Source organism: Clarias gariepinus, chromosome 17 (assembly GCF_024256425.1).
Source record: "Clarias gariepinus isolate MV-2021 ecotype Netherlands chromosome 17, CGAR_prim_01v2, whole genome shotgun sequence".
In the NCBI taxonomy this organism is placed as follows: Eukaryota; Metazoa; Chordata; class Actinopteri; order Siluriformes; family Clariidae; genus Clarias; species Clarias gariepinus.
The window spans coordinates 8,256,114-8,276,802 of record NC_071116.1 but is presented as its reverse complement, the minus strand read 5'-3'; the positions used below and the strand labels follow the sequence as shown (position 1 = coordinate 8,276,802).

General features: G+C 41.3%; 1 protein-coding gene across 10 annotated transcripts in view; it reads right to left on the bottom strand.

Moving 5' to 3' along the window:
- LOC128505529 (membrane-associated phosphatidylinositol transfer protein 2) overlaps positions 1-19,936 on the bottom strand; it is a 69,243-nt gene extending 49,307 nt beyond the window's left edge. For 7 of the 10 annotated variants that reach the window (XM_053476014.1, XM_053476021.1, XM_053476020.1 and 4 more), the window contains exon 1: positions 19,375-19,936. The gene's annotated coding sequence lies outside the window, so the exon portion shown is untranslated. Of the gene's footprint in view, positions 1-926; positions 1,054-2,967; positions 3,090-3,743; positions 3,977-19,374 lie in introns of those variants that run through there. The other 3 variants (XM_053476017.1, XM_053476016.1, XM_053476015.1) reach the window with 3 other exon arrangements.
- Between the last annotated feature and the right edge of the window lie 753 nt (positions 19,937-20,689).

Below are 20,689 nucleotides of genomic sequence, written 5' to 3'. Positions count from 1 at the left end.
GGGGTGAGACCATGAGCATCACTTATTCGAGCTTCTGTATGTACTGCGGTCACGTGACGATAAGGAGAAGCAAAACTGATATCGGCCGAGCAACATTCTCTAGAACATGGTGGCGCTCAAGTTCCTGATGCAACACGTTACACAAAGCACAATCTGTCCCAAGTAATCGAAATTTCTAATCGAAAATGTCCACAGAGATCCTAGAGGGCTCTTACGGTGGTGTTTCGGCACAGAACAGCCCCAACAGGTTTCCTAAGAGATAAACGGGCAATAACAGAAAACGGCGCATTCATCAGCCTAAAGCGCTCAATTAAGGGCAAAACTGGTAATTGCCCGTTTGTGTTTGTGCCGAGGACGCGTGTGGGCCAAAAATAATAAATAGCAGATGATCAGACTAAGCAAGACATTGTAATGCTTTCTCAAAACCGAAAAAAGGGATTAATTCACTTAAAAATTGGCAACCCAATAGTCAATGACAACATGTATGTATATTATTTTTTTCCTTCCGTTAAATCCATGCACTATGGTCTTCCTGATCTCCATCCTAACATTATAAAGGTTACAAGGTCCAGATGGAACGATGGAAACATCCGAAAGCTTTAGGAGATTACGAATTACATAATCAATGAGTAAATCAATGTCCAATGCCTTTCTTTAGCACAGAAGAAGGAGCGCAAAACATTCAGGACGTACAAAAGACATTTCCATCACCATCTACAAAACGGAATCCAAAGTAATACCGATAATAATGACAATAATAATAATAATAACAATAACAACTACAATAACGATACCGATAATCATCATAATCGAAAACGACAAGATGGAGTTTAATTAGACGAGGCAGATCCAAGCCTCATAAATGCAAAAAGCACATTTCGGCAAAAAAAAAAAAAAGATTTTTTTTTAAATAAGGCATGATTTACCTGGTCTATGGAGCATAGCAGAAGGTCTAGTCAATCAATAGAAAATGAGCGCGCCCCACTCCACGTCTCATTCCCAAACACGAACGCGCTACACCCATGCCAACACAGCCTGGGATCTGCGTCTGCTCCCAAAGCTCACAAGACATCCGAGACGGTCAACGGAATCATCGGATAGATTGGAAATGAATAAGAGAGGGAAGAAAAAATATAAAAAGCCTCTTTTCTGCAACATTATTCACCCCCCCCTGCTCCTGCTGCTGTTGCTCCAGTATCCACTGCTTGTGGTGGGCTATAAAGCGCTGTTACCATGGAAATGCAAGAGGCCGTGTCAGCATTGGCTGGGCCCAGCGTGATGAAAACGGCTCGGGGACGGCCCCTCGGCTCATCTCCCCACCCTCTGTTTGCATTTCTCCCCTGGCTCAGTTTCACAAGTCAGAACATCGAGGAGTGAAGTAACACCCGCTGTCTGTTCTTAAACCGTCGCGGACTGCCGTCGCTCTTCACGCGGGAGACGGTGAGGCGATGAGAAAGACAGCCGGAGCGTGTGGCTGATAGATGAACCTGTGCGGTCACACACTTGCCCCACTAAAGCCCCGAGATCCCCAAAAAAACGTCCTCTACACTGTACAACCACATCATGTTTATGTTCACGAGATGTGGCATGAACACAAACCGGCCATTTTAATAGGTACACTAATTGATTTATTTCCTCAGTCAATCCTGTGGCAACAGTGCAATATATAATAACGTGATTAACGTTCACAGCAAACATCAGAAATGTGAATTCCTGGGCTTTTCACACACCACCGTCTCCAAGGTGCGCTATATCCATTTTTTTGGATACAGTTGCAACTACGCGAGTTCTACAGCCAAGATCTCATTTTTAGTCCCATGTTTAATGAGGTCTTATAAAAGGACGAAAACTAAGGAAAAAAAATAATAATAATCAGGACGTATGACAAAAGAGGTTTCACTCTGCATGAATGAAACACATTCATCCGAGTAGGAGATGTGTCGTCGTATCAGACGCTGATAAGCAACCTGCGGGTCACGAACCAGAGTTGATCTGCACAAAGCAGGAACTTGAAAGCGCTACATGCACATTCCTCTGTGACAGTCATGGTACAAGGTGAGAGACAGTAAGACTAGGGTAATGCATGGTTACCTGTGAACAATTTCGTCTACTTCACAGAGGACACTGAAGTTAATTATTAATGGATATTGATATTACAAGGTGCCGTGTGAAAATCCACAGACATCATGATTAATTAAAATCAATCACGTCTACTTCCCTGGGAACCTACAGGACACTGAGAGTTGTCCAAGACATAAGACTGTGAGGAAAGTCTCATCATAAGCACCGACAACTACATGCGTCTGGCACGAGATTTAGTGACTGTCTTGTCATTTGTCTGTTTACTTAATTAAAAAAAATAAATGAATCGGAACTACTTTTATGAAACAGATACGTATTAAATAACTTTGTTGCTTAGTTAAAAACAAATCCATTCTATTACAAATCCTATGCACTCATTGATCATTTTATACTCTCATGATAGTATTCTATTCATTTAACATCCAACCGATGCCATGACATCATCTGGCGACTCGCGGTAACCTTTTCAGCACACGTTAGCTACAGTACCTTCCCTGGCGCTCATCACCTACAGTACCAACTCTAATGCTTTATGTAAGCGAAACATAGCGTCTCTCGTCCAACTCTGCACTTCTGAATCATACCATAATGGGGGGGGGGGGAGGGAGATATTGCTAAAATCCTCCAAACTAGCATACTACAGTGTTGTCTAGGACACATATCAGAATGCACGCAGTCTCCTCGGTTTTAGCAGTGCTGGAGCTCAACGATAAGCCCGAAATATCACAAGTGCGAAGAAACGGGCAAAACGGGGAGCACAAACAAACGGCTGACACGAGGGGCGGATGATGAGCAAAGGCAGTTTATTTATAGAGCGGCCCCAGCTGATAGTGGCACGCCTCGGCGCTCGTTCGTTTCCTTAAATTACTGTAATAAATCACTCACCTCGAGGGCATTTCGAGCTCGGATAATCGTCAGCCGCTCACCTCGCCACTCACAGCTATTAAAAAGCCTCTTTCGGGGCTGTGGAAGTACGGGATAATGCCGAAGCGCCCATTTCTGCGAAGTCTGACTCGAAAGGAAATGCAAGAATGGATCGCTTATGATCAAATGAGTGAGAGTGAAAAGGTATCTGACTTATACTGGGGTAAAACCAGCCTTAAAAAAAGGAAGAATTAAAAAAAAACAGTCACACTGACCATCCTGTCTGCGATGCTCTGCATTTCAACAATGAAAGCATTCAGGATTTCCTGACTCAGAGTCAGTCTGTTAAGCAGATCACCTATTAAAAAGTGTAATCTGAAGCTGTGCAGGAAATGACATACCTGCAAAAAAAAAAAAAAAAAAAAAACTTTAGACTCATTGAATTTACTGTATAAGGAATTCGAAGAAGCCTTATGAGCTTGAGAATGAAAGGCTGAAGTTACTGTGTGTATATATTCGCTCTTAAAAGTGTGAACAAACCTTTAGCCATATGAGGGAAGAAAACAGAACTAACAAAACTTTGTTCTGAGAACTAAAAAAAACCCAATAATTTCCTGTTGCAATGCCAAAGTTAAATGCTTCTGAAGCTTATCTCTCGCTCTCGCTTTAAAGTGACGTGCTATAAAAAAAATAAAAAAAACAAGCATAAAAAAATACTCTAGGTCTTAGCAAAATCAACATCGTTTTTGCTTATGCAAATATCAGCCACAAACAAAATGCATACTCAAATGACTTACGATAAAAACATGAGCGGAAAAAGCTGACGGGTCCCGCGTGCGGTGAGAGGAAGCTCTGAACAGCGTGAGATGTTGTAAAAGAGCACGTTTGCAGAGGAAACGCGAGTCGGCAGGCCACAATTCCGTCACAGTTCGGATGGCAGTTCTTTCCTCGCTGTAAGACGGTGAAGTGTAAATAGTTTTGGGCTGCTGCTGCTGCTACTGCTGCTACTACGAGCCACATGATAATAGCGCAGCTCGTGATGTGGCTGTTAATAGCGCGAAACGCTGTGCATTTCAGGGACCTCACAACAACGGAGCGATTATGTTATCTCTTTATTAATAACTTCATTAAATACAGCGTGTTTTTTGCCCCACCCCTGAGGGTGTGCTTAAAAAATTAATGAATAAATAAATAATCTGGGTCTCAGGCGAGGGGCCAGACTAAGTATGGTTTAAAAAAGCCCATGAAAAGAGGAGGGACAGCTACGGGGCCTGGCCAGGCACAGCCCGAAAGAGCAACTTAGACCCCTATTCTCCCTCATTTTGTGGACCCCCTACCTGTGAGAGAATCCGTTGGGGTTGGGTGCGCTGTTATTTGGGTAGCAGTAAAGGCCGAGTGCCTCGCGGACCAGACTCAGGAGGCAGAAGCTGGCTCTGAGGACGTGGAACGTCACTTCTCTGTGGGGGAAGGAGCCGGAGCTTGTGCAGGAGTGGAGCGTTATCAGTTAGATTTGGTGGGGCTTACCTCACGCATAGCCTTAGCTCTGGATCCATACTTCTGGATAGGGGTTTGGACTTTGTTCTTCTCTGGAGTTACCCAGGATGTGAGGCACCAGGCAGGTGGGGATACTCACAAGTCCCCGGCTGAGTGCCACGACGTTAGAGTTTACTCCAGTAGACGAGAGGGTCGCCTCTCTGCGCTTTAGGACCATGGGGGGGGGACTCTCACTGTGGTCTGTGCTTATGCAGTTCAGAGAATCTCTAAATACTCTGCAGTTCAGCGACTCTGAATGGAGTACTGCATCGGACTCTGGTGGGGGATTCCATAGTCTTGCTAGGGAACTTCAACGCACATGTGGGCAATGACGGAGATACCTGCAGGGGCGTGATTGGGAGGAACGGCTTCCCTCGTCTAAACCCGAGCGGTGGTTTGTTTTTGGATTTCTGAGCTAGTTATGGATTGTCCATAACAAATACCATGTTTGAACAAAGGGATGCTAACAAGTGTACTTGGTACCCGAGCACCTTAGGCCAAAGGTCATTGATCGATTTCGTGATCGTTTCATCTGACCTGAGGCCATATGTCTTGGACACTCGGAAAAAAGAGAGGGGCGGAGCTGTCAACTGATCACCATCAGGTAGCAGGGGAGGCCACTGGACAGACCTGGTAAGCCCAAACGGGTAGTGCGGGTGAATTGGGAACGTCTAGGGGAGGCCCCTGTCCAAAAGGCCTTCAACTCCTACCTCCAACGGAGCTGGGGACATCAATTTACCGGTTGATCTTCGTTTCAACTCTCACCTACAGTATGGTCATGAGTGTTGGGTCATGACTGAAAGTACAAGATCACGAATACCAGCGGTATTTTTCTCAAAAGGGTAGCTGGCTTTTCGCTTAGAGATAAGATGAAAAGCTCAGCCATCTGTGAGAAACATGGTGTAGAGCCGCTACTCCTTTGCATGGAAAGGACTCAGTTGAGGTGTTTCGGGATGCCTCCCTAGGGAGGTGCTTTTGGCACCTCCAGCTGGAAGAAGACCACAGGGCAGACCAAGGACTTGATGGAAAGATTATATCTCCACACTGGCCTGGGAACGCCTCGTGATTTCCCAGTCAAAGTTAGCTGAGGTGGCTGGAGAAAGAGAAGTTTGGGGTTCTCTGCTGGAACTGCTACCTCTGTGACCCGACTTTGGATAAGCTGTTGAGGATGGATGGATGGATGGATGGATAATAATCTGATTATGGTTTTATGTGATTGCTTTTACACTTACACTATTAATTTGTATAGGGAAAAATACAAAAATGATCCACGGTTATAATAAAACTTCTGTCTTATCAGCGCTTTCCAATCAAGCCTACCGTCTCCCCAGGTGTGAACGTGTTATATCAGGTCATTTGTTTTTTTTGCGGCCTTAGAGTGTACCTGGTGCCGAAACAACTTGAGGAAGAGCATGAACAGAAGCGGTTGGATATCTCCAACCAAAAGTGGACTGACACTCTAAGGAACTGAAAGTTTCTCAAAGAGAAATCATTACTGCTGACGAGAAACTGATTTATCACTACGAGTCTGAGAGTAAACGGCAAAGTACAGAAAGAAAATATCCTCAATCACCGACCGAGAAAAAGTTCAAAAGTCAACTGCAACAAGCTACAACAAGTTTTCTGGGATTCTCAAGGACCTGTTTTGGAACATTATCAGGAAAAAGGTTCTACAATCAACAGTGCTCGTTACAGTGAGACTGTGGTGCTACGTAAGGATATCATGATCTTGCATGACGATGCATGTCTGCATACTTCTGCCTACACTGTAGACACTCTGCAATGACTTCGTTTTGAGGTGTTAAAGCCTCTTCCTTCTAGTCCTGATCTTGCTCCATCTCCTGAAAGCAGTCCTACAAGGACGAAAATTCACTCCTGCTGAAGAAGTGAAGACAGCGGTGCATTCGTCGCTCGCAGCTCAGCTTAAAAAAAATTTAACGAGGGAATATAAAAGCATGTTGACAGATGGACAAAGAGATTATGTGTATTTATCTCTTCTAGAAGTTAATTCGAATAAATTCCACAGCCAGAGTGCGGTTAACTTTTGACCTACCCTCAAAAATAAATGATTGTTTTAATGTTAAATTACAAATCAGTCGAAGCACCACCTCGTTTTTTTTCCATGTTCAAGGCATATGCTGAGAACAACAAAAAACACTGCCTTCTGGGTTACATAAAGAACCTGATCACAAAGCCGCCCTCATACTGCGTACCAAGTGATCCGGCTTTTTCCTGCTCTGAGCACGCGAACACATCTGCCCCTTAACCCGGAACTGTTGTTACTGAAAACAATTCCGAGCGCACACGACTGAAAGTCGGCACTCCTTCTAATCGTTTTAGGGATTCTGGCGCTTTTCCCAGTCGGTGCTTGTTTTTTTTCCCAAGAAGTTCAAAAGCTTCTGAGAACAAATCCGTCTGCATTTTCGTCTTTGCATTTTGGTCCTGCGACGCGCTCACCTGCGCTGTGGGGTGTTTACAGGGTAAGCATGTTCGTGCCTGGAATTTGAGCATCACGTTAAGAGACTATAAACTACCTTATAAACTACTACTCGTGTAAAATTTAATTTTAAACTAGACTCTGTGAAGTGTGAGCAGTGTTCTGATCGCACCGTGAAGTCTAGAGTTGGTTATTTAGTATGAAAAACATTTAACATGGTGGTTTTTTACTCAGTAACCACGCTGTAGACTAAACAAGGGACCGGGCTCACCGACGTATTGGGATATCAAGCATGCTGATATATAAATTATTTACACTAAATTAGCCATAACAGTAATACCACAAACATTATCACATTAACTCTGATTATCAATTATATACCAGTAGACTGGTGACAGGATCATGAGAACCCAAGACTCATTTACGCCAGTAGGGAGCAAAGGCTAGCCTGTCTGATCCAATCCACCTCAAAAGTCAATGCAGAACAAATCACAGAGAAAGTCCAATGCTTGCGACAACAGAAAGGCACCAGAACACCCAGTGCACCACAGTCTGCTGCACACAGCACGGAGCCCATTGCCCCCAACCAGAGCTCCAAACACGAATTGAATTGAACACCCACGGGATAAACTGGACGCACCCTGTAACCCAGAGCACCCAACGGATCCGCTGCCAGTGTCCTGGTGCCAGACACCAGAACTGTAATGTTATAGCTGATGGATGCTTGTTACAGCTAGAACTACTTTTTTTAAATGATGGTGTTACAGAAAATTAATGGACACTTTCTGATTTGAGAATTCAAATCAACATCATTAGATACAAAGATAATGTATGTACAGCTCTCTGATGTTTTGTTTCCATTTACATTAATGGCATTTGGCAGGCGCCTCTATCCAGAGTGATTTCCATTTGAACGTCGATAACAAATACGCAGTTGAGGTTTAAATGCCTTGCTAATAGTGGGCGTGTGCTGCTATCCACTGCCCTGTTTAAACACAACTTTAATTATGTTGAGGGAAATTCTAAAAAGGCAGCGCTTGGGCTCAAGAGTGACATAGTAGTTGCCTACTAAGGATTTTTATTTTTTATTTTTTGCCAATTTGTCCAGAGTCCTAAACCTCCACCATGCCACAGCACCTCATCCACATCAAAGGAGTTTGACTAGAATCAGTGAGATGCCAAAATGAATCATTGGCACTGAAGGGAGGTTGGGTGGCTCCAGCGTGCCACAGCCCAATACCATTAGTGTCTGGATTGGCTCCAAGTGCAAAGGCTGGAAAATATACAGTTTCTTCTCACAGCATTGATGACACAGTGCTCGGAGCCAGCCATGACATAGGACCCTCTCAGTGGGTCTCCAGCCATTTGTTACCAAGATTAAGCGTCTATTAAGACCAAATGCCCACTTCCTGATTGCGTCCATTAATAATGGCTCTCTGCATTGTGGACAATGACTTCAACCCACGCACAGCTGCAAAGCGAAGTTGCAAAGTGCCGGGGTTACAAAAGCAAGGCTTTCGAGGTTGTGAAAGTAGGACTACAGGGCTTTCAAAGAGAAGTGGGACACGTTAGATAATATTAATGCTCAAGCTATTTCGTCACGAGGATTTCATCATAATCAATTGTGCAATTCAGGATCCAGAACACGACGAGAAGGAGGGGGCTCGTTAAAATAAATAAATAAATAAATAAATAAACAAACAAAAAGTTTGGCCGAAAAGGCAATGCATTAGAACCAGGAGAGGTGGTACACTTGTTCATTTTATTTTATTCCAGAGAAATATGAAATAAGTCCAGTTAAAAGCAGCCGACACTGACGGTGATGTGTGTTATTATTGGTATCTGTTTAAAACGTCCACATAATAAGATAAGCCTTAAAAATACATAAAAGCCGGTGGAGAAAATTTGAGATAACTTATTTAATATTACTTTTGTACATCTAAAACAAACAAAAAAAAAAACTTCCCAACTGGTTCTATTAGTGTCTATTAGGGATTAGAATCATCGATACGAGCCCACGATACCCATGTGTGCGGTTCTGATCTTCAATTGTGTTTGTTTTTTAAATTTCGATACAATTTTTTAAACAAACTTTTACGCTAGCAATTTGCTCCTACCACACACAACGTCTCCATGTCTCTATAAAGACAGTTTAGAGCAACATTTTACTCATTTAAATGCAAAGATAGAGGTTAAAAATGTATTTAAAAAAAAAAAAAAAAAGATTTTTGGGTCGTATTTGGGTCATGGTTGTATGTGGGAGTCATTGAGGTTGTATTTGGGTTTATAAGGATGTATTTATGTTTATAACGATGTCTGAGGTAATTAGCATAAATTTGCAATGGAAAAGCCATCGATATAAAGATCATAGAGATGATAGTATCTTCACTATGTCACAGTATAAAGCCCAAGAATGATATGTAGTGTTCATTTTAATGAAATGCTTGTGCTTTATTACACAGTAAGTTTTTTTTTTGTTGCTGTAGTAAAAAAGTGGGGAAAAATTGGAGAAAATTAAACATTACTAAAAACTGAGATCTAAGAAACTGTAAAAACACAGTTGTAAAAGTTAGTAGAGAACGAGGGAAAGTGCTTCAGTTACGTGTTGTTATTCTTCTGCATGGTGATACAAAAATTTTTTTTAAATAATTAAAAATAGTTTTAATTTTAATAATTTTTTTTTTTTTATAATTTCAATATTTAAAAAAAAATATATATATATATATATATATATATATATATATATATATATATATATATATATATTTGTTTTTTAGTTTATATGAGAAAAAAATTTGTTTTTATACGATATGAATTTTTTTGTTTGTTTTACTATATGCCTTGTGTGCTAGGAGCAAATTATATGCTGGTATTGCAACAAAATCTGGGAAAAAAATAACATCGAATCAGGATATTAAAGCAGAGTGATACTTACAGAGTTGCAATTGTACGAAATGACAGACTTGACTGCCCCGACACAAACTCCACTCCAGGGTGTGTTATGATGATGCTTATCCTCCAAGCGGCTTAATTTGCTAGAATGTGGATCTTACTAGCGGTGTAATAGTAAAGTGTCACCTACAGTTGGGTAAGACAGTGGACCGTCGAGACCCATCCTACATTCAGTTTAAAGGATGACCTGAATGGTCACATGGTCTCAGTAATATGTAAATCCTATCACTCAAATGGTGTGATACCACCCACAGCAGGAGGATGCTAGTGATAAGACGTGATGACCAAAAGTAGGTGATCAAAAGATGTTTATTACAAATGGTTTCAGTATATTGTATTTAAAACAAGCCTATTTACCTGAGGAGTGAAAGGGGTTGTTTTTAGGGACAGTGTAAATGATTTAGTCCAGATATTTAGAGTTATTACTTTTGACTCAGAGCAAACCGAAGTCCTTCATGTATTTTGTTACTGTTATTGTGAATTAAAACTTCTAGAATCTTCAACGTCCTCATTTTTTTTTTTTACACAATACAAATCGAATTGGCATTTACAGCACATATCAAGATAATCAGCCAGTAACCCTGGTTATTCCCATCACTACTAGTTATTTGAATTCTTATATAAGAACAATTATACAGTATACTGTATAAAGTCAGCCAAAAAAAATTTATACACACTTCAACATGGAAAAAACACGTCTCTCTTCTGACGATCACACAATAGCAGGTGCGACTATTCAATTCAATTCACTCCCTCACTCATCTTTTATAGCGCTTTATCCTGTATTCAGGGTCGCGGGGACCTGGAGCCTATCCCAGGAGGGTTAGGGCACGAGGCAGGGTACACCCTGGACAGGGTGCCAATCCATCACAGGGCACACACACACACACACTTATTCACACCCTATGGGCAATTTGGGAACGCCAATTTGCCTAACCTGCATATCTTTGGACTGTGGGAGGACACCGAAGTACCCGGAGGAAACCCACCAAGCACGGGGAGAACATGCAAACCTTATGCACACAGAGACGGGAATCGAACCTGGACCCTGGAGGTGCAAGACAACAGCGCTAATTATAGACAGGTGTACAAAACGTGTACAAATCAGAGTGATCTAAAAATGATCAGACTGTCCCTGGTGAGCAAGATGAGACGACGGTGGCATGCTGTGTGTTAGGAGGCTGGAAGTTCAGTATAACAGTTGATGTCTCTAAGTTAATATGGAATCCAGTTTGTTATTGGAGGCAAAAAGAGAGAAAAACGTAATGTTAACAACTATAATAATAACTGCTGAAGTGTGGATAAATTTGGCTGACTTAAAAGAGAGAGAGAGAGAGAGAGAGAGAGAGAGAGAGATGTACCCATGTTCCTATATTAAAGTTCTGGGTATTGAGCGACACTCCAAATAGATACGTAATAAAGCAGAAGCTTGCACACAAAGATCAGATTGGAAAAAAAAAAAATCTCTCAAATCCAACAATTCCAAAATCAATATTTTAGCCCAGTATTAGCTTCAGTATAGATGCTTCCTAATCTTGTTTAAGGAATGCAGTTTGGCCAATTTGTCCACATTTACACAATTAATGTTGAAGTTGATCCTACTACACAGCAAATTATCATACTTTCCAAACGCCTCTTCATCATAATCAACCACAGGGAGTTCCTCTTTCTGCTTCTCGAGGAAAACATGAAAATTAGCTGCTCTAAATCAAACCCAATGTCAGGCAGGGCGGCTCTGACGACTCCAACGCTGACCGCTAAACTGAGCGAACAGCCTGACATACTGACGCGTTGCTGAAACGTTGATCTACCTTTGCGCTTCTTCAGCATAGATTTAAGCTTTTACTTTCAGTATTTCGTTTCATTCTCTGAAACATTCTGCAACCCTGAGCCCTGTCAGTCACCATGTAAAAATAGGTTATGAGCAAAGTGTGGGGTGGGTAGGGGAGGGGTGTTTAAAAAAATAAATATATTTTAAAAAAAAAACTCCGATGTGGTTGCCTTTGTGGAGACCAAGAGGAAAATGGTGCTCGGTGGAAAGAATGACGTCCAGAAATAGCCACAGGAAAGCTGAAGCGAACCATCATGAGGTCAAGGGTGATTGGTCACCGACAGGACTGGCTCGGCTCATCAGGCGGCCTCGGCGTAACCCGACACTTTCAGCAATCACGGCGCTTACGCCTTCGTCCGAGAGGCAGCGCCGCGCCAAGGAGTTCAGAGGTAACCGGCAGTGAATGTGAGACGTACGACCCTTACAGAAACTCATCTCACTTATTAATGGTCTTCCCTGAGGAAGATAGAGAGTCTGGAGGACGCACGGTTTGATTACACTCGCCGACTCGCTCGCAGCAGAAGCGTCCTTCTCTACTCTGGTTATTGTCACTGTGTGACAGCGTGATCCTGCGAGTGAATCAACGTGTTTACCACATTCAAATACTGAGAGCGCTTTGGAAATTTCCATCATGGAAGTACTGAGGTTTTTATACTCACACACACACACGCACACACACGCATGATCATTTCAGTGAGGGCGGGTGGGACTGGCTAAGGGGTCCAAACTTCTTGACGGAGAATTTCATTCAGTGACACCTAATCCCCGTGACACGTCTGACTGTTGATTAGGGACTCATCTTTTACTCACACTTGTAAAAAAAAAAAAAAAAAAATCCCAAAACACAATGTGACGTGAACACTGCGTACGTCATCATTAGGGATAAGAATCACAAGTCACCACCCGATACCATATTATCACGATACCTCTGTGTCAACTTGATTAACATCACGATTTTACATCAAGTATTACATTGAATGTATTATTTTTATTTTTTTACAATTTTAAGAACTTAAACTTTAAATAAAAAAAAGTTAAAAAGTTTATTTTTAATTGCCAGAACTCAACATGAGTAATTTAATGTAGCTCATTCCTTATAACATTATATTCTCATTTAAAACCAAGAGCCGCATTCAGACTATGAAAACTAACTTTATATACAAGAGTTTAACCCTCTCACTATTCAGGGTCGCGGGGACCTGGAGCCTATCTCAGGAGGCCTAGGGCACGAGGCAGGGTACACCTCGGACAGGGTGCCAATCCATCGCAGGGCACACACACACATATACACTCAGACACACTACGGGCAATTTGGGAATGCCAATGAGCCTAACCTGCATATCTTTGGACTGTGGGAGGAAACCGGAGTACCCGGAGGAAACCCACCAAGCACAAGGAGAACATGCAAACTCCATGCACACAGAGGCGAGAATCGAACCCGGGCCCTGGAGGTGCAAGGCGACAGTACACTACCTGTACACTACCCACTACACCACCGTGCGCATCCGCCGTAATTATTTTGAATTAATATTAATTATAATTGAAATAATTCACTTCTACATTGTGTGAATAGTTCAGAGTGTATCACCTGTATGATTATAAAAAAAAACAGTGATGTTTAACTGCTTCACAAACGCCTCCAGTCTTGTTTAGTACTTGTGAGCATGCAGGCAGGCACGTGCGCGCTTCTAAGGCACGTGTTTTGAAACACTAGTGGTGTGTTGAGACTGGTCTAAGAGTGCGTAACAAGTGAGTTTCAAAACTACTTTACTTGCACAGTTAAAGGAATAGGCTTATCGGCGGATTCTTAACACACACGACTTTAATTATGTAACACCATAAAAACGTTTCTGTTGTGCCATACAGAAGCTCGTGCACTCGACACAGAATCGGTTAGATCCAAGGCTGATCAGTCATGTCTGACCAACCAATTCTCCTTACTGTTGGTCGACTAATGCGTCTCTATTATAAATGCCAAAGCTCTAGTTTTAATGCTAATCAACAGATGAGGCACAACAACAGTGATCTGGACTTATTTACAATTAGCAACTGCGAAGCACAATGTACACTACTATTAGCATCTTCTTACAATTTAATCATGCACATAAAGCTCATCTAAAGGAGTGCACTGCTAACAGCACGCAGCAGCAACCAGATATGCAGATCTGCAAGAAAAAAATGTCTACTTATAACGTTGGGTCAGTAAAAATAACACAGCATCACGTTTCTGATGACAAGTCACTTGTTCATATTACAAAAAAAAAAAAGTATTTTTTGCCATGATGAGTGAGAGGACATCCGGGCCAGGGTACGAAGAATCACCGTGGGACTGGTTCACTTTGTTTTTCCTTTTGTTTAGTTTCTTGTAAAGTAAACTATAAAATAACTAACTTTGAAAACATGAAATCCCGCCTTCTGAGTCATGATTGGTCAGAAAAATCCCATCTTGTTTATTATTGGTTATTACTCTAGAGCGCCGTTTAGTACAATATCTGTCCTATATTAAACCTCAGTGTTGTTCCGAACCACATTCATGTACGATTCAGTGATTTATAGATAATAGTTTACGGAAATAATAAATTAAAGAAAAAGTAAAACTGTTAGTTAGAATGCGTGAGGTTAAGAAGTCCCGCCTTCAGCATTGTGATTTCTGATTGGTCACATGAATTGGATCTCGTCTATTATTGGTTAGAAACTGTGTGAAGGTGTGATTGTGTTTTTAAACACACTTTTAAATACCAGGAAGTATATGAGTCACATGGGGTTTTTTAAAATGTTTTTAAAAGACTATTTTTTTTCTTTCTTCTTCGATGTTTGTTATTTCCATTCTAGCCTCCGTACAGTCTTGTTCTTTTAAAGAGTGATTTATTTATTTTACTTCCCACTTTTCTAAAGTGAAACAATGCAAGCTCTCAGATTCTTTCGTGTCTTTTATATATATATATATATATATATATATATATACTGTATATATACTGCAGATAGCTACTACACTTCATTTCAAATCGACTAGCTAACCTCGTAAAGAACGAGCCTAAAAGTCTAGTCTTGTGATCATGATTTGTGTATATGAGCCATAATTTCATCATTTCATAACCGTAATTTAGGCTGGGGCAACAACCCAAGCGAAATAAAATGTTATGATCCAGCCATATCATCTCATCCTCCGTCCGAATAAATAAACCAGACGGGATACGTGTCTATTTCTGGTCAGAAGACGTCTGAGAAACCACGGTCTGCGGATTCCTCTGCACTGTCACTGACCGTGTTTTATTTTTGACACTGAACATGGAACAGTTATTACTCACTTACGTACTGCACTGGGTTATCGTCAGGACATGGTGCTTTTTTTTTCTTCTTTTTTTTTTTTTTCAATAGCCAACATTTCTGAGCCTGGTTTCTTCCCAACACAACTACCGGACATATCGCAGACTCTGAGAATCGAGCACAGAAACAGGAAAGAAAAACGCCACATTGCTGTTTGGTCATCCACATATATTCCATCCTGCTTGCTTAAACATGGTTCCTATGATACCGTCGACCCCTGGTTCAACCAGCGAATCCAAGCAGCCTTGTATAGAAACCGTGGACTTCGCTGTTTACCATGCAGCTATAAATAATGCAGCTGAGGCGTGTAGCCGTTGGACTCAGGGTCATATCGGTATGCTGGTCAGAGTCTGACAGAGGCCCCCCTTGGCTTGTCCTCCTGTTATTTCCAGGCTTCCCTGGGCTTCGGTGTGGGACAGGAAGACAATCAATTCTGTGACTCATTCTCTTAATGATGGCTTCATCAAGGACAAACCTAATCATCTTGGTTTTATAACTGGACCAAGGGAAGCTTTTTTGTTTTGTTTTGTTTTTCTTTTAATAATATTTGAAAAGAACGCCATTTAGGCTCAATCCATAAAAAACACCGGGCGTGGCGTAGTAGCAGAGGGAGAAGCAGCACTCGAGTGAAGTAACTGTTAATATTAACAGGATAAGGACGATCGTAACTCCTCACCTCAAGCGTGAAGCACGCAGAACGACGCGACGCGGAGCGAGGCCGCGCGTCTGAAAATACTAACTTCAGGAAACCGATTAGGTTAAAAGATATCACAGTAGGCTGAGTCAGCAGGAGCGGATCTTGAGGTCGGTGATCAGTATAAAACGTGGCTTCACTTCGCTCGAGAATCACTTCACAAGTAAAAACGTGAATTAGGAAACGTTTCTGTAGTTCAAAAAACAAACCCTGAATATGTTATAGACTAAATTACATTCTGTAATAAAACAATAGTAGGGTATGAGTCAGAAGCAATCTACTTCTCTAAATCCCAGGAAACATGTTTCACATTTCAGGAAGGAGTTATATAATGAAATGAGACGTAAGCTTCGAGCACAGTCGACTCTATCCGTCAGCTAACTGTTTTAAAAACAGTAAATGAATTTCATGCTGTTAGAGGTTTTTTTTTTACTTTTTTGCTTCCAAAGAACCTTATCTGGAAACAAACACCACATGAATAATATTTCGAAAATATTACGCAGTTTGGGGACATCTCCAACCCATAAGAGCTTAGACCCAGTTCTCCTTTAAAGGACATTACAGGGGGAAGTAACGCAGAACCAAACAGACCACATGGCACTGCAAGACTTTACATGGCATTTTTTCCCCTGATGATTTTAGGTTTAAAAGCCCTATGTGACATATTTCGCAACAATATGTTCTTAATTTGTTTTAGATCAATTTGTTCAAGAAATGCACTCAGAACAGGTTAAATATTAAATATAAGATGTTATTAAATCATTAGAGTTGTTAAATAGGATGAAATGTACTTTCAGTAACCAAAAGAAACAAGCTTTTTAAAATGATCTCGTTCTGTCACATGGGCTTTCCAGGCACACCACCATATGATGCATAATGATGTCATGGGTACACACATTCACACTATAACTTCATGAGTTTTAAAGTCAAGGATGAGGAACTTTTCAGAACATTTAAAGAGTTTGTGTCACCACGGGCTCTTATGAGCTAAACATCTCCAAACATACAGCAGGGTAAAACTGAACACTGCTCCGAAGTCGCTAAAGACTGGCCTGAGAAACGGCAAACTAGAAATAAATTACCAAGAATCATCTCGTACCAGCTGCCTGCTCGCATCCATTCGTACATTTTTAAACGATTCACTGGCAATAGTTAAAGCTTCATGAAGCAGGCAGAAAGGAACAGATTGAAGTCTTCTGTGTCCAACAGCCACTGATGTCCTGTTATCTTCGACACCTAGAATTAAGACTTGCCGCATGCCAGGCCTATGAGTCACCCGAGCATAGAATGATAACCCAGACCAAAAAAAATAAAAATTTCCCTCACTTCACCCACCTACACACCACCTGAGATAAAACCGTGACAAGCTTGTCTGCTTCAAATCATTTACCGACGAAGGTTTTCGTTATACTCGGTAAATACTGATGTCCTCTGTGACGTAGTGATGAAAATCTCGAGACGTGATGCCGTGTGAGCGTTGCTCATAGAAAAGCCTAACGGACCGTGCTGCCTATTCTGGTCCCTGTTGCATCACAGATCTGCTCCAGATTTACATCAGCTGCACATTCATGCTGTGAAGCTCCTATTCTAGCACATCCCAAAGGTGCTTTATTAGATTCTGATCTGATAAACGAGAAGGTCACTGAAGTACACTGAACGGACTGTAATGTTCAAGGAGGTCAGATTGATACGACTTATGCTTTGCATTTTATATATGCGGATATGTATACAGTATGTATATACTGTATGTAAGGGGTGGAAATCACCAGGGACCAGCCGATACGATATTATCAAAATACCTAGTTGCCGATTCAATTTGTATTGTCATTCTGTAAATGTCACAATTTTATAAATATTCCGATTTGATATTTATTACGATTCTAAATAAACATAGCAAATAATTTGCTTGTACCACGCAGGATACTGTTAGTTCGTTCATGAATGATTCCTTCTTTTTTTAATGAGTCTTTAACGTGACTTGGAGGAATAAGTGGTCTCAAAGCGTGATTCGCTCATTGTTCCTGGACGGGCATCTCTTTTTTTTATTTACAGCAAGTCTTTTAATCCGAGTCGTTCATTCTTTTGTCGCGTGACTCCCATAGAAGCTATGCATAGTGTCTATGGGATTACGTGACAAAAGAATGAACAATTTGGACCAAAAGATATAAGAGGTGAGCTGCTCATTCTGTTTATCATAATATGTCGTTAGCTACATTGTAATATTTTTATTACTGGAACTATAGCCAAAATTTGTGTATGTAGACATGTTGGGACTGTGTTTATTGAAAATGTAACATTTTATTGTATTTTTTCATCAAAAGAATGAAATGAACTAAATGACAATGAGCTTTCAGCTCTCTATTATGAGCAAGCCCGCTCCCACAACAGTTTCAGATCCCTGTTCTTGACTGATTTGCAGCTCATCTACTTCTAGAGTCGATGTGTTGTGTGAACTGCACCCTTTCTATCAAAGCAGACCTCCGACCTCTGTAATCAATCAAGGCATTTCGACATAAAGAAACACCATGTTCTCTCCGATCCTCCAGAACTACTACACCATCTCTCAGGGATTGAGGAAAACATGCATCTAGACAAGTTTTCTGTTCTGAGTCCTAGATAGTGGACTGAACTTCCTCTAGATGTCCGTAAAGTCGCATCACTGGCAATCTTTGAGCAACGACTAAAACTTTGTTTATTAGTCCAAAATATAAAAAAAAAAAAAAAACTTCACAACAGTGTTTGACTGACTGATGGTACTTAGTTAGTAACCTAGTCACCAGTGTAAGTATCTATCAGGTGACGGAAACTTCAAAGCACTTTTGTAAATCACTTTGGATAAGAGTGTCTGCCAAATGCATAAATGTAAAATACAATTGGCCTCAATAGTTCCTAGATGGAGTGTAAACAAATCAAAAAAGTATTTGCATGATTCCTTTTTTATGGTGTTTATAATGAACTGCCAGTGAGTATATGATACTATAATCCACCAAAATATGTGTATACACAAACACATATATATCCACAGTACAGTTTATACAGTCAGCCAGAAAATGTATACACATATAAATATATGTGCAAATAGCATGATGTATATTATTTTAATACAATAGTAATAATATTATCATATTTATATCAAAATATTATCATATATACATAAATATATAAAGTATAGCAAAGAATTTAAAGGTTTTTTTTTCCCTGAATTGTGTATTCATTTTTGAGTAACTGACTATATACAAATATAAAACACACAAGGGTGTGTGTGTGTGTGTATATATATATATATATATATACACACACACACATGCAGTATATATAAATACACACATACAAGCCCCGCCCCTTATAAAGGTTAACGACGACTTTTTAAATGATTTATACATTTACGCTGTGTTTTAAATAACACCTTTATCTCATTTTTAATCCCATTTTCATTAAACGTGCAGCGAGACGCCGAGGCGTGTGGTGGTTTTAATCTCCTCGGAGACATGTAGTCGGTACAGACGCGTTAGCTACGCGGCTAAAGCTAGTCTATTTTCTTCCCCTTGTATGAGCGCGCGCGAGTTCGCGCGCGCACACACATGCATACATACAAAACACCCCTCTGCTGGAGAAAGCGCGAGCGCTGAGAAACACACACAAACACACACTTACCTCTAATGTTATGTAGATTTTGAGCTTTGGAGATCTGGTCCAGTCGTCTATTTATGAAGCATGGCCATTTGTTTGGCAAATTCCCGAGCTAGCTAACGTATGCACATCCTGTCTGTGTGTGCGTGTCTTTCGCAGGTCGACGCTGTCAGTGTGTGTGTGTGCAATGCTATGTTCTGCTGTTTGCTAGCAGTGCACGCTAGCTGACCCCAATACGCGACGAAAGGTGAAGCAGACCTTCTTGCACACGTAGTGTGTGTTCATGCACGCGCAGTCGCGAGCTTCTGGCTGCTTCTCGTCCGCGCGCGTCGCCGCTGCTGTCAAGACACTCCAGATGTGCAGCAATGTGTGCGTGCGTGCGTGCGTGTGTGTGTGTGTGTCTCTCTTTCTCTAAGCCTGGGTCTTCCGGCTCAGTCACAAACACAATCCGACTCACACTCCGCGTTGTGCCACAGCTTCCCTCCTCCTTTCCTCCTCTTATTCATCATCCGCAAAGAAACAGAAAGCATCACCATCTCTGCAGTGATGATTAAGTTCTTCTATCAGACACACATTCACTCCTCCTCACGCCATTGCTCTTTACCAGGGTTCTGTATTAAAGCTGGAGCGCCACCTACTGGTGGCATGGCACACAAGAACATTGTTCAGCCTTGATTCCTCACATGTACAGTACATTACTGCACAGTCAAATCCTTTCTTCTGCGCACACAGTATCCCAGCTTTGGTAGTAGGCTAGGGTCAGCCATTACCTCCCACAGGCCAAAACCATGCAGATTATGCTAACTGGTGAATGAATGAGTGTGTGTGTACGGCCAACGAAGTAACATCCCATCCAGGGTATACCCTAAATTGTGCCCTAATTCTCCTGTGATAGGCTCCAGCCCCCCCCACAACTGGAGGATAAGCAGTATACATTTAAGCATTCAGCAGATCCTCTTATCATTTTTTTATCTCATTGTACATCTGAGCAGTTAAGGGCTAAGGGCCTTGCTCAAGGGCCCAACAGGGACAACTTGGTGGTAGTGGGATTTGAACTAGGGACCTTCCCAAACAAACATAGCCCAATGCCCTAACCACTGAGCTACCACTGACCCCAGTATAGGTGATGAGTGAGTGAGTGAGTAAAACACACCAAGATTGGTATGATAAAAAAAAAAACTGTGTAAATTTTAATGTATCCATGTATCCATGCTGTTGGCACCAAATTCTGATAAAAAAAAAAAAATTAACCCTGACATCAGTGCTAAAACCAAACCATCGTCACATTGTCTTACTCCCAACCTGTTCAGTTATGGTGAACCGGTCTCCTTTGATGTCC